The sequence below is a fragment of the Myotis brandtii genome, unplaced genomic scaffold (genome assembly GCF_000412655.1).
Source record: "Myotis brandtii unplaced genomic scaffold, ASM41265v1 scaffold882, whole genome shotgun sequence".
Classification (NCBI taxonomy): domain Eukaryota; kingdom Metazoa; phylum Chordata; class Mammalia; order Chiroptera; family Vespertilionidae; genus Myotis; species Myotis brandtii.
The window spans coordinates 23,713-36,908 of NW_005371607.1; positions in this window are offsets into that span (position 1 = coordinate 23,713).

Here is a 13,196-nt window from a genome sequence, read left to right on the forward strand (position 1 = left end):
AGTGGAAGCTATGCTAGCGTTGGTGAACTGTCAGTTTTCTGTAAAATCTTGTGGAGCTAAATCTAAGGACTCTGGGTGGAATGTCCTGAAAACGTTAACATGTTTGTAGTTTGGTTTTGCATTGGTATTGCTTTGGTATTAGCCAGAGTTTTGTTCTCTCTTGTTAACATTGCTGTGTCTATAGTTTTGTTAATAGCCAGAATATGTTTTGATGTTTTGATGATGCTGAATAATTTGTTTAGAGTTTTTTGGATAATGTAAATAGGCGTGTTTAAAAACAAAAGTAAAGGGGGTTATATGGGGCGCGGGTACAGTGTTTTGGCCAGGTTCAAGCCTCGGACTAATGAAAGGACAGGGTCCTCTCATTGCCACGTGCAAGTCCCAGCTGGAGGGCAGGGCCCTCCCAGCACAATTATCGCCAACGGCTGTGGTAGTAAGCTTGAACCTATGGTCCAAACACCTAGCCCCACGTGCCTTGTGATAGAGTTCGGGTGCATGTAGTTGAGTAGGGTTGGAGCTCACGAGAATGCTGTAAACGACGTGATCACGCCCCTACTTTGCCTCGTGGCATCTGCTATAAAATAAAGACACGGCTTGTGGGCGCTGACATTGTCTCCTCATCAGAGAGGCAGCGTCCCACCGAGACCCAGCTATTATTCTCTTGTCTGTCTTTCCTTAATCCTTTCACCTCCCCCCCCCCGCCCCCACTCGGGATCACCCTTGGTCGTGCTGGCGTGGCACAGAGTGACAGCTCTTTCCTGGTCAGCCCTCCCTCCTTGCTCCAGTGATCACAGAGAACAAATCAGCAGGCTTGTCCAAGCAGGAACTGAGATGTCAGTCTCTCCTTTATGAGTGGTTCTCTTGGAGACCCCTCACTTGGAAGTGAGGACCAAATGCATAACATTTGATCCCTTGACTGGTGACAGACACATGACCTCATCAACCCCCCTTCTGTGTTTACCTCCACACCATCTTCTATTTATTTTCTGTGGAGGTAGAAGATGGAATATGGTTTGGGACAGCAGAACTGGCTTGCCAACTGCTGATGGTACCTTTCAGATAGGTGCCCTAACTGACAGTTCCAGGGCACCAAATCAGTCACTAATATCCTGCAAAACAAATGTTCTCTCCTTTGCCCAGAACACTTGGTCACATACCTTACACCTCTTCTTGTTCCTTTTTCTGTGACTAGCTCCTCCTTATCTTTTAGGTATCAATGTAGATATCATTGCTACCAGAAAGAAATCCCAACACTGCCATGCCTAAGGCAGGAGACTTATCTATCAGCTCTCAAGCTCCTGGTGCCTGCCTTATCATAGCACCTACCATGTTATCTTCTAAGTGGTTCTTGATAGTCTGTCTTCCCAGGTGAGACTAAGTCCCACAAGGGCTTGAACAATGTCAGCTTGGCTCATCTCTGTACTCACAGTGCCTCCCACACAGAAAACACTCAGTATTGGTTGGATAAATAACAAATGATTCCTATGGTTTTGGGTAAGAGTCTGCGTGATTTGCAAAAGCCTAGGGTCCTGCTAAAATTGCCATTGTCCCTGCTTCCTCCAACACCCTGAGAACTACTGAGCTTCACATATCAGATTAGTTGGTAGAACATCTTTGAAATATCTAAATGGCTGTGTTGGAATCTGTGCTTTTATAAATTCATTTTATTTGATCAGCCTACCCTATAAGCATTTGCAAAGCTTGCAAGAGAGGAAATTGTGAGATAACCAAGGATAGGGTATTACCCTAAACTCCTTGCTCAAGGCCTCACAAGCCCAGATCCCTTTCCCAGGTGATTAAAAGTCTGACTCTGTCCAGTAGGAGTTCCCTTTCCACTATTTGACTTAAATTCAGGGGAAATTATGGCTTCTACTACTATTACACTAGAGCCTCTGAATGTGACATTCATTCATTCATTCAACAAACTGCTGTTAACTGACCAACAAGGGCTTTGGGAGCTTTAACCCTTTGCGGTCCAATTTTATTTTTGGAATTCAAACAGTCTGGTCCGAATTAGAAGTCCTTCCTCTCTTGGTTGCAGTAGTTCCCTGGCAGAAGTTGCCAATTAGCTCAATCACCAACTCAGCTCGACATTGGACCTGCTACTAGCGCCTGGTCTGTCGAGTCAGCCTCGATGTTGGAGAGCAAAAGGTTAATGTGTATCCGGCGGGAGCCCTTCAGGTTCATGGAGACAGGATGGAGGATGAGCAGCTTCCCTGAAGTAAGGATATTCCTGTGCTCAGACCCTCGGTAGATTCCCTAGGAGCCAGAGCATTCCTTCCTCCCTTCCCCTCCCACTCTGCACTCCACAATGAAGCAGAAAGGAAAGGTTATGCCATAGGCTTAAGGAAAAATGCCCCTTGGGTTTCAGAGCCCTGGGATGAAAGAGGGATATTGTTTCCAGGAAGCAGTTCCAAACGTAAGATCCTCCCATATCCCCTGTCCTGAATTGTCTCTTCTCTCTTTTAAAATGGAGTAGCATTTTTTAAAATGTATTTTTATTGATTTCAGAGAGGAAGGGAGAGAGAGAGAGAAACATCAATGATGACAGAGAATCATTGATCAGCTGCCTCCTGCACACCCCACACTGGGGATGGAGCCCACAACCCAGGCATGTGCCCTGACCAGGGACCAAACCTTGACCTCCTGGTTCATAGGTCAGCACTCAACCACTGAGCCACACCTGCCAGGCTAAAATGGAGTAGCATTTTTGTCTGAAGAACCAAGTTCCTGGATTAACTAAAACATGAATTTACAAATGTATATATTGGGTGATATTTATATGCAAGTGAGAAGGAAAATAGGGGGGCAACTTTGGGGGCTCACAGCCTAGTTCAGTATCTAGGTAAACAGTAATCTTACTAGTACTTCCCCATTCTAACTGACTTGGGCAGAGCTGCAAAGCCCACCCCAAGGGGCCCGCCACAAGAAGATACATATATCAAAACCTCCCCACATTGGCAGTTCAGGCTTTGGATCAAAGTCCCCTGGACTAGCAGCGCTGCGTAAAAAAGGTTTTACTTTCCCTTTTCCTCTGGGTGCCGGCTGTCCTTCTCCTGGGTCATTTGCCACAACACAAGTTTCTTTGTATAAAACAGTAGAGACCCAGTTCCTGCTTTCAAGTTACAATCTAGTAAGAGGGGGGCGGGGGGAAGCATTAAGTACTATGATAGAAATATCCACTTATGGCCTGGATGTTGTGGAGGCCAGGGTCCTAAAGAAAATAAAACTGGTTTAGACTGAAAATAGACGTTGACCAAGCAGAAAAGGAGGAGGGAGAGATGTAGAATTGCTGGCAGAGTGAACACCAGGTACAGAGACCAGGAGATAACAGAAGCAAACCTTTGCTGAGCTCCAAGCTTGTGCTGGACACTAAGAACTTCACAAGTATTACCTCCTTTGATTCTCACAACAACCCTTTGAAATATGAACTATGATAAACCCCATTTTATAGATGAAGAAACTGAGACATGGAGACGTTAAGTAAATATATTGAACAAAATCACAGTTTACTTACTAACTGATTAAACCAAGACTCAAACCAGGAAGGTTCTGCCTTTCACTACTTTGCTACCAGGTACTTGAGGACATGGTAAGTTGTCTTGTAAAGGAGTATGAAATGCATGGGAAAGCATGATAGGAAAAGAAAACAGGCTAGTAGGTATGGAAAGACAACATGAATGAAGAGTTTACACATCATACTGTCTGGTGGTATTTGGACTTACCTTAAATGTAACGGATCAGCCCTGGCCGGCATGGATCAATGGTTAACCCCTAGAGTGCTGGGGAGCGCGATCTTGCTCCTCCTGTCTTTCGCCAAAAGTGCCGGGAGCGCTATCCCGCTCCTCCTGCAGTGTCACTATTAGATGCTAGTAGTTAACTCTTTATTGACAGATGGCACCTAAGTGCAGATTTCCTAAACTGCTGTAAAATCAGCAAAAATGCGTTGGCAATTTTAGCATAGTTCCTAGGATATTGGTTGGCACTCAAAGGGTTAAAGTATCAGCCTGCACACTGGAGAGTTTCGAGTTTGATTCCCAGTCTAGGGCACGTACCCCTACCCGGTTGCAGGTTCAATCCCCCACCCAGGTTGGGGCCTGTACGGCTGGCAACCAATCAGTGTGTCTCTTTCACATCAATGTCCCCCCCCCCTTCACCCCCACTACAATCAATGGAAAAAAAATTCCTTGAGGACTAACAACCAAAAAAAGGAACAGGGATCAAAATTAGGGATTTTTAGTGAAGTGGTCTGGTTTATGTATATTACTCTTAACATTGAGTAAGACAGATTATAAGGAAATAAGACTGTCAACTGTCTCAAGACCAATTGGTAAACTGTTGCAGGGATCCAGACAAGAACTGATAAAGACCAAGAAATTAAAGTTTTAACTAAGGTAGAAGCAATGGGGGTAGGAAGAGCGGATGGACGTGGGAGGTGTTTCAGAAGTGGGACTGATAGTCTATTGAAACCGAGCCAGTGCAGGGAGTTGGAAGTGAAGAGCAATCTAAAATGACTCCCAGGTTTCTTATTGTGGAGAAAGGAGAGAGAGAAGTCGACTTGAATGGGAAGATAACTAGGTCGGGTATGATTGTGAGGGTTTGAGATGCTTGTGTAATAGATGAGTCAACTGGAGCAATGAGAAGTTAGGTTTATGAGTCTGGAGTAAGAAATGAGATCTGAGTCAGGTTACAGATTGGAGAGTCATGTGGCATATAGATTGTTATTCAAACCACGAGAATGGATGAGATAACCCAGAGTAGATTTCAGAACAGAAAAAGACTGAAGGTGGGCTCTGGAAAAACATCAGAGATACAACAGGGCAATTGGATGCAAGGGGACCAGGAGGAGCCAAGGTAGGTGGAAATTGTGGGTGTGCTGCCACCAAAGCTAAGGGGAGAAAAGGGTTTCAAGAAAGAAAAATGGGTCAATTCTGACATCTCAAGATAAAATTTGGAGAGTGTTCCTATATTTGAGATGGAGAAGTTGTGGCTGGCCCTGGGGGAAACTAAATGAGCGATGGGGATGGAAGCCAGATCAGAGTGTAGGTTTAGGAGCGTGTGGGAGGAAGGAGATGGAGATGGAACTTCTCAAGAAGCTTGGTTTTGGTGGAAGGGAACGAATACAGGATCAAAGGCTTTGTTTTGTGTTGTTGTTTTTTTAAATATATTTTTATTGATTTCAGAGAGAAAGGGAGAGATAGAAACATCAATGATGAGAGATAACCATTGATTGGCTGCCTCCTGCACACCCCCCACTGGGGATAGAGCCCGAAACCCAGGCATGTGCCCTTGACCAGAATCGAACCTGGGACCCTTCAGTCTGCAGGCCGATGCTCCATCCACTAAGCCAAACCAGCCAGGACTGTGTTGTTTTTTATTATTTTTCTCCATCACCATTTATCACCATTTACCATGTTCCACCTCCATGTGCCCCCCCCACACACACACACAATCATCACACTGTTGTCTGTGAGTTCTTTCTCTCTTTTTTTCTCTTTTGCTTAATCCCTTCATCTCCCTCTCTCCCACCCAACACCCAGCCTCCTATCACCAGAGCTGTCTGCCTGCTCTCTATGAATCTTTCTCTACTTTGCTTGTTATTTCAGTTTTTTCATTAGATTCCACATATGAGTGAAATCATGGATATGAGTGAAATCATATGGTACTTGTCTTTCCCTGACTGGCTTATTTCACTTAGTATAATGTGGTGTGTGTGCTGTTGTTTTTTGTTTTGTTTTTAAAAATATATTTTTATGGATTTCAGAGAGGAAGGGAGAGAGAAAGAAACATCAATGATGAGAATCATTGATCAGCTGCCTCGTGCACACCCCCTACTGGGGATCAAGCCCGCAACCCAGGCACATGCCCTTGATGGGAATCAAACCTGGGATTAAACTCCATTATTAATTGCACATTGATGTGCAATTGAAGTTTTAATAGCTGGTTTGGCTCAGTGGATAAAGCGTTGGCCTGCAGACTGAAGGGTCCCAGGTTTGATTCTGGTCAAGGGCACATGCCTGGGTTGCAGGCTGGGTTCCCAGTGGGGGGGGGGGGGGGGGGGGGGGGGTGTAGGAGGTGGCCAGTCAATGATTCTCATCATTGATGTTTCTATCTCTCCCTCTCCTTTCCTCTCTGAAATCAATGAAAATATATTTTTTTAAAGAAAAAGAACAGAACAGGAGGTGTTGCAAGTGGAAGGAACTCTTCAGTGGTAGGAAAGGGAAAGATAGCAGTGCCAAGTGTTATTTGAAAGTCAAGTTAACCCCCCTCGTGTAAACACTGGCTGGAGTAATTGAGCAGGTAATCAGTAAAGGGAATTACAAACCCCTAAGAGTAGTTTGTATTGATAAAAAATAAATTCATAATTACTTGAGGTTTCTGAAAGATATAACAGTACTACTTTGGGTTGACTTTTTTTTAATCTAAATTTAAATACCCGGTTCTAGAACCTTATTCCATCTCTTTGAGGCTTAGTTGCCTGAGAGGATTAAGCCAGCTGATGCAGGTGTAGCTCTTAGCCCAGTGGCTGGTGTAAAGAAAGAAAGAATGCAGTAAATTATTGCTATTACTATCTCAAGTTATTTTTTTAGAGAGAAACATTGATTTGTTCCACTTATTTATGCATTCATTGGTTGCTTCGTATATGTGCTCTGACCCGGGATCAAACCCACACAACCTTGGTGTATCATGACGAAACTCTAACCAACTGAGATACTAACCAGGATTTGAATTATTGTTTTAAATAAAATAACATGTCAAAGCACAAAGGATGGTGTCTTAACGAAGGCTCATTAAATTTTAATTTCCTCTTTTCCATATTAGAAATTTAAACTAAATGCTCTCCATAGACAGGGCAGGAGAGATACTGAAAGCTGGGAGGCTCTTGAGACCCTGCTACAGTATCTAGGTGAGAACATGCATGTAGTAGTCAGGGTTTTCCAGAGAAACAGATCCAATAGTACGTGTGTATGTGTGTGTGTGTGTGTGTTTTACAAGAATTGGCTCATGCAATTACAGAGGCTCAGAAGTTTCATGACCTGCAGTCTTCAAGCTGGAGATTTAGGAAAGCCAGTGGTATAATTCAGCCCGAGTCTGAAGGCCTGAGAACCATGAACACTGATGTCCAAGGGCAGGAGAAGATGGGCGTCCCAACTCAGACAGAGAACAGATTCATCCTTCTCCCACTTTTCTGTACTATTAAGACCCTCAACAGATTGGGGGATGCCCACTCACAGTGGTGAGGGTTATCTTTTTTTATTCAGTCTACTGACTCAAATGCTGATCTTTTTTCAAAATATCCTCATAGACGCACTCAGAAATAATGTTTACCAGCTTCTGGGCACCCCTTAGTCCAGTCAAGTTGACACATAAAGGCAGCCATCATAACTCGGGACTCCCAGCGTTTATGGACGACTCGTGTGTTTGGGATTTAAGTGATCAGTGCACAACACCTCCTGTTTCCCCACCTGAGTACATAATAGGTCTCTTTTCCTCATTTGAGTTCTGAACAGTGGTTATGAGAAATGAGGCAAATGGCAAAACTCACCTTTATAACTGATAAAGACCATATTAGATTATAGGGCTTAGGTTTGCAGCCACAATGGGCTTCCTAACAGGGAAATTCAGAATTAGACTGACTCACCTTCCCACCTTAATTATCTGCTGGGAGCCAATTCCAGCATGTTCAGCAGGGCTGAATCATCTGGAGTGGAAAGGGCATTTCCCCAAACCTGAAAAAGGATGATTGCTTGCTGCCAGACAGCTCAGGGCATCTTAATCTACATGTTATTGCCTCCTACTGGCCAAACACCTGAACAGCCATAGGCTAATTCTCACCATTCTGACAATGGACACTATAGGAAACCCTGACCCTTTGATGTGTATATCTCTGCCTCGCCTCAGGACAATTTGTGTTAATAAAAAGCAAGGGGTCCTGAGACGAGGAGAACTCAGTTTCTTTAGCTAGGCTCCTCTGACCCCCAATGCCTTTCAAAATTATGCTTCATCTCTGGACTCTTTATTAAGTTATGCACAGCCCTTCTCCAGATTGCTGTACCCTTCTAGATGCTGGAACAAGAACCCCGGCAATTCTCAATGGAAAACCATAGGCCTCTCACTCATGGGGATGTGCCCTGTAAGACATAGAAAGCAGATCCAAGTAGATGCTTTCTGCATTGGGGGAGGGGGGGGCGGGGCACGGTGTGAAGGGAGTGAAAGCCAGAGTGGAGAAAGGCCAGGAGTGTTAATATGGTTTCTGCCCCCCAAAAGGAAGCATCAGAAATGTGGAGAAAGTCTCCCTCCAATACCATGTCCTATTGCTGTTTTTCTCCTTAGGCTTTCAGACACCACCATCTGTATGGGGACATACAGAGATGCTGGCCCTAGCCAGTGGTAAACTTTACGGCAACAGTATGGTGATTGAGCTCTAGCTGGTTTGGCTCAGTGCATAGAGTGCCAGCCTGTGGACTGAAGGGTCCCAGATTCTATTCTGGTCAAGGACACTTACTTCAGTTGCAGGTTCCATCCCTGGCCCTGGACGGGGCATAGTGTGGAAGGCAATTGATGTATCTCACATCAATGTTTCTCTCAGTCTCTTCCCCTTCCCTTCCACTCACTCTAAAATGGAAACATATTCTCGGTTGAGGATTAATAAGAACAAAAAAACAGTGTTGAGTCAGTGGATTTCTGCTGGGCACTGGAGGGAGCTCAAACTGTTCAGCTATTCAGCATGACTGTTTTGAGGCCCTGCCTCTCAAGGAACAAAGGAGAACAGTTCCATCTGGTTCAGGGAATGGTGAGCTGTTTGTATCCTACAGGCCAGCAACCTAACCAGGAGCACTGAGGACACTACCAAGCCCAGTGCTCACCCAGAGACTCCTCAGTACCCCAGCTGACATGAGTGAGGGGGACCCAGTCAGCCACAGCCCCAAGGGAAGATCAGAATAGGGAGTCAGAGGAGAGCACAAAAGATAAGGGGTTCAGAAGTCCAGTCTGGGGAGACGAGATCGATATGCCTGATATAAGGAGCCATGAGAGCTACAGACAGGGATGCTAATGGGTACAAAGTTTCTTTTGAGGGGAGGTGAAATATCCTCAAATTAGATTCTGATGATGTTTGAACAACCCTGTTAATATACAAAAAAAAACAAAAACAAAAAAAACACAGAAGCTGTACACTCTAAATGAAGGAATTTGTGGTGTCCTGGCACCCAGGGCATTTGGTTGTGCCCCAAGGGGTCCAGAAAAAAAGAGAAGTTACAAGTTACCCTGACATTTCAACAATATGTTATCATGGAGCAAAAAGACAATAGCCTCAGTTAAGGTAAAGATTGACTTTGTCAGGGAAGATGCTGGCCTAGGATGTGACTACCCACCATAACTGCTTTTAGTCAAAGTTTAATTTCAGACCATCCTTTGTGGTGACTTAGGTCTTTGAGTTTGCAAGACCGCCATGCAGGCCTCCCCTGAGCTTGTCAGGTCAGCATGTGGCCCCTTTCATCCACACTATAGATCTAAAATTTCTATTTTGGAATACAAGCTGAATTTCCTTATGTAGATAGATACAGCCTAGCATAGTGGAATGAGGAAACAATAAAAATCTAGCCCTGGCCAAAAGAAAAAAATAAAATTATTTCAAAACGAAAAATAAAAAACATAGAAGAGTATTGTGGGGGCATTTTCACAGGGTAGCAGTTTCTGAACTAGAACCTTCCATTCAGATCCTAGCCTCACCCTCAAGTGACATCATAAAGCCCCACCCACCAGAAGCCCCACCCACCACCCCGCAGTTTGGCCAATCGAACTGTTGTCTCAGGACTCTGATTGCACTGGAAGCAGTTGTTCAACCTCGCTGAGGGGACGCCTCTGTCTGCCGTGTGAGCAACGGGATCCCTCGATGTGTGGCCGCAGCTCCACAGCCGTTCCTGGGATATAACAAAGCAAGACCAGTTCTCTTGGTATTTCCTAAGTCATTGGGGCAGTCTGCTTACACTACACATCTCGGCTCTTTTTGAGAAACCTATGTCTTTCCCACAATTTCCAGCCATCTTGTGGGGCAAGAGTACGCTCGCCACATCCACGTCCACATCTGATCCCATTTACATAGTGAAAGTTCTCTTCCTCATTACACTTCTGATGACCCTGGTCACTCTACTCATCCTGGCCTATAGAGTATTCAGGAGCAAAAGCTATTGAACAAGAACCTAGAGCCAGACGCAAGAAAGGAGCCAACACTGCTGGCATGAAAGCCTCCAGTTCTTGGTGGAGACAGCACTGAGGTGAAGATTTGGAGACCCAAGAGACTGGGCTACCTTGGAGCCATGTTAGAGCTGGAGCCTGGGAAGGAAGAACAGCTTTAGCCACCCAATTCCCCCAATGGCAGATGCTTCCCCGGCTTCGTTTCCTTCTCTACCACGTCCTCCAGTATAATTCACACTCATGCTGCTGCTGTTTGACTTGTCCAGGCTCCTTGAGTTTGAATGTCTTTTCTCTGTGGATCTTTTAGAATGAACTTAGAAATGGCTCTATTTCTGCATTAACAGAGGAACAAACATGGAGAATTAAAAATTGATTACAACGCTCAAACACTGTTTTTAATTGTGCATGTGTTGACTCTGGGAAACGGAAATTATTGGAAGTTCACGACATCTCAGATGTTAACAAGCCTGTACTAAAAGCTCAGTTTCAGAAGATTCTTGGAATGGAACAGCTCACCTTTTCTGAATTCTGGGTTATAAACAAATCTCTCTCCTGTTCGTCTAATTCGGGAAATAGAGAGTACTACCTCTCCAAAAATTATTTAAAGCACCAACTTTGTGGGTTAGCAAATTTTAAAAATATATTCTAAAATGGTAATTTTATTTTGTCTTTTCTGAGTTTATAACAAGTTAACTCTCTTTTGAAATGAAATCCAAATCAAAGAGACAAAGGTTTGAAAATCCATACTCATCCAATTCGGCCTGGGGTACCCTAAGGAGTATTAGACTATTTGTTAACTCTTCCTTTCAGAAACATCTATCAAGTATCCCTTTGTCTCCCTCTCACATGCACTTGACTATAATTTTGTCTTTTCTGAGTTTATAACAAGTTAACTCTCTTTTGAAATGAAATCCAAATCAAAGAGACAAAGGTTTGAAAATCCATACTCATCCAATTCGGCCTGGGGTACCCTAAGGAGTATTAGACTATTTGTTAACTCTTCCTTTCAGAAACATCTATCAAGTATCCCTTTGTCTCCCTCTCACATGCACTTGACTCTGGAGTCTCAAGCCAAGAGCCTCTTCCTCAAAACTTTCCCCATTGTTTAGAATCATGGGGCTGTGTTCAGCCTCTCTACAAATAATCTTCCCTCCACCCAGCCACAGTATCGGGGCTCTGTACTCTGCATTTTAACCCACGAGTCTTTCATTCACAGTGGTATATTGACACAAATGAGTGTGGTTTCAAAGCATCTTTGTTGAGTTCCACAAAAGACCTATGTATGCCTCAGAGTTGGCTGAAAGATCCTCAGAACTTCTAACATCTCCAGGTCTTTCTACATGTTTACGGAGCTCTCGCTATGTAACAGGCTCTGTCCTTGGTGCTGGAGATACAAGAGAAAGGGGCCCATCTTCTCTCTCCCAGAGCCTATAGAGCAGTGGTTCTCAACCTTCCTAATGCCACGACCCTTTAATACAGTTCCTCATGTTGTGGTGACCCCCAACCATAAAATTATTTTCGTTGCTACTTCATCACTGTAATTTTGCTACTGTTATGAATCGTAATGTAAATATCTGATATGCAGGATGTATTTTCATTGTTACAAGTTGAACATAATTAAAGCATAGTGATTAATCACAAAAACAATATGTAATTATATATGTGTTTTACGATGGTCTTAGGCGACCCCTGTGAAAGGGTCGTTCGACCCCCTAAGGCAGGGGTCCTCAAACTTTTTAAACAGGGGGCCAGTTCACTGTCCCTCAGACCGTTGGAGGGCCGGACTATAGTTTAAAAAAAAACTATGAACAAATTCCTATGCACACTGCACATATCTTATTTTGAAGTAAAAAAACAAAATGGGCTGTAGTTTGAGGACCCCTGCCCTAAGGGGTCGCGACCCACAGGTTGAGAACCGCTGCTATAGAGCATAGGGAGAGATGGAGGTTAATGAGCATCACATAGATGAATACAGAAAAGTGCTCTGAATTTTATTTTATTTTATTTTATTTTTTGCTTTATGAGGGTATGTATCAAAGGAACCTGACCTAGACTGAAGAAGGCTTACTACCGGAGGATGTCATGCTTGAACTGAGAGTTGAGGAACCCGTGGAAGTTAAACAGGTGAGGGGTGGGGACAGAAGGTCAGTCATTCTCGATAGAGATTAGTATGTGCAAAGGCTTGTAGTGGAAGGAGTATTAATGCGATAGAAAGACAGTGGTTCTGGAGCCCAGAATGTGAGTATGAGAATGGAACATGAAGCTGGAGACATAGGTGAGTCTGGATCTCACAAGATCCTGGTGGACAATACTAATTGGAGGTGGTGATGGAGGTGGTGGGGGCAGTCTCCAAGGTGCCTCCCCGCTAGGACAATCCTTTATTTAACAGCTATGTGCATGTATTATAAGACTCCTGGCCCGGGGGTTCCATGCTTCCCAGGGGTTCTGAGTCACTCTCCTCCTATTGTCTTGTATCCTCCAGAATCTCTCCACTCCCCAGACTCCTCATACACCCCAAATCTATGCTTTATCCTTATTTGGAACTGACAAATCAGCCAGACTGCAGTGTAGGCTTATGGCCACCTGGTGGTAGCAAAGGGTCAGCAAACTTAGTCCCTGTAGTGACTGACTACAAGGCAAAGGAATGCTCCCTCCCATACACTCTTGAGAGCTGGATAGTTCATCCATAAAGGGCTATAACCATGTTATCCAGAATAATGAGAATCTCTTTACCAGAAGATAATTTGGGGTGGAAATGTCATAAATTTTAGAGCATATGCTATATATTGAGCATCAATTATATGCTGGTTGTTAACATACAGTACCTCTGTTCTGCCCAAGTTCCCTATAAAAAGAACATTATTCCTCCTACAGATGGGAAGTTGAGGCTCAAAGGCTCAAACAGAGAGCTGGTTGTCTGCCCAAAGTCTCACAGCAGAGTCAGCTTACCTTTCCCCTTCCAGGCTACCGCTGGCCCTTGTCGTGGAATAAGACATAAC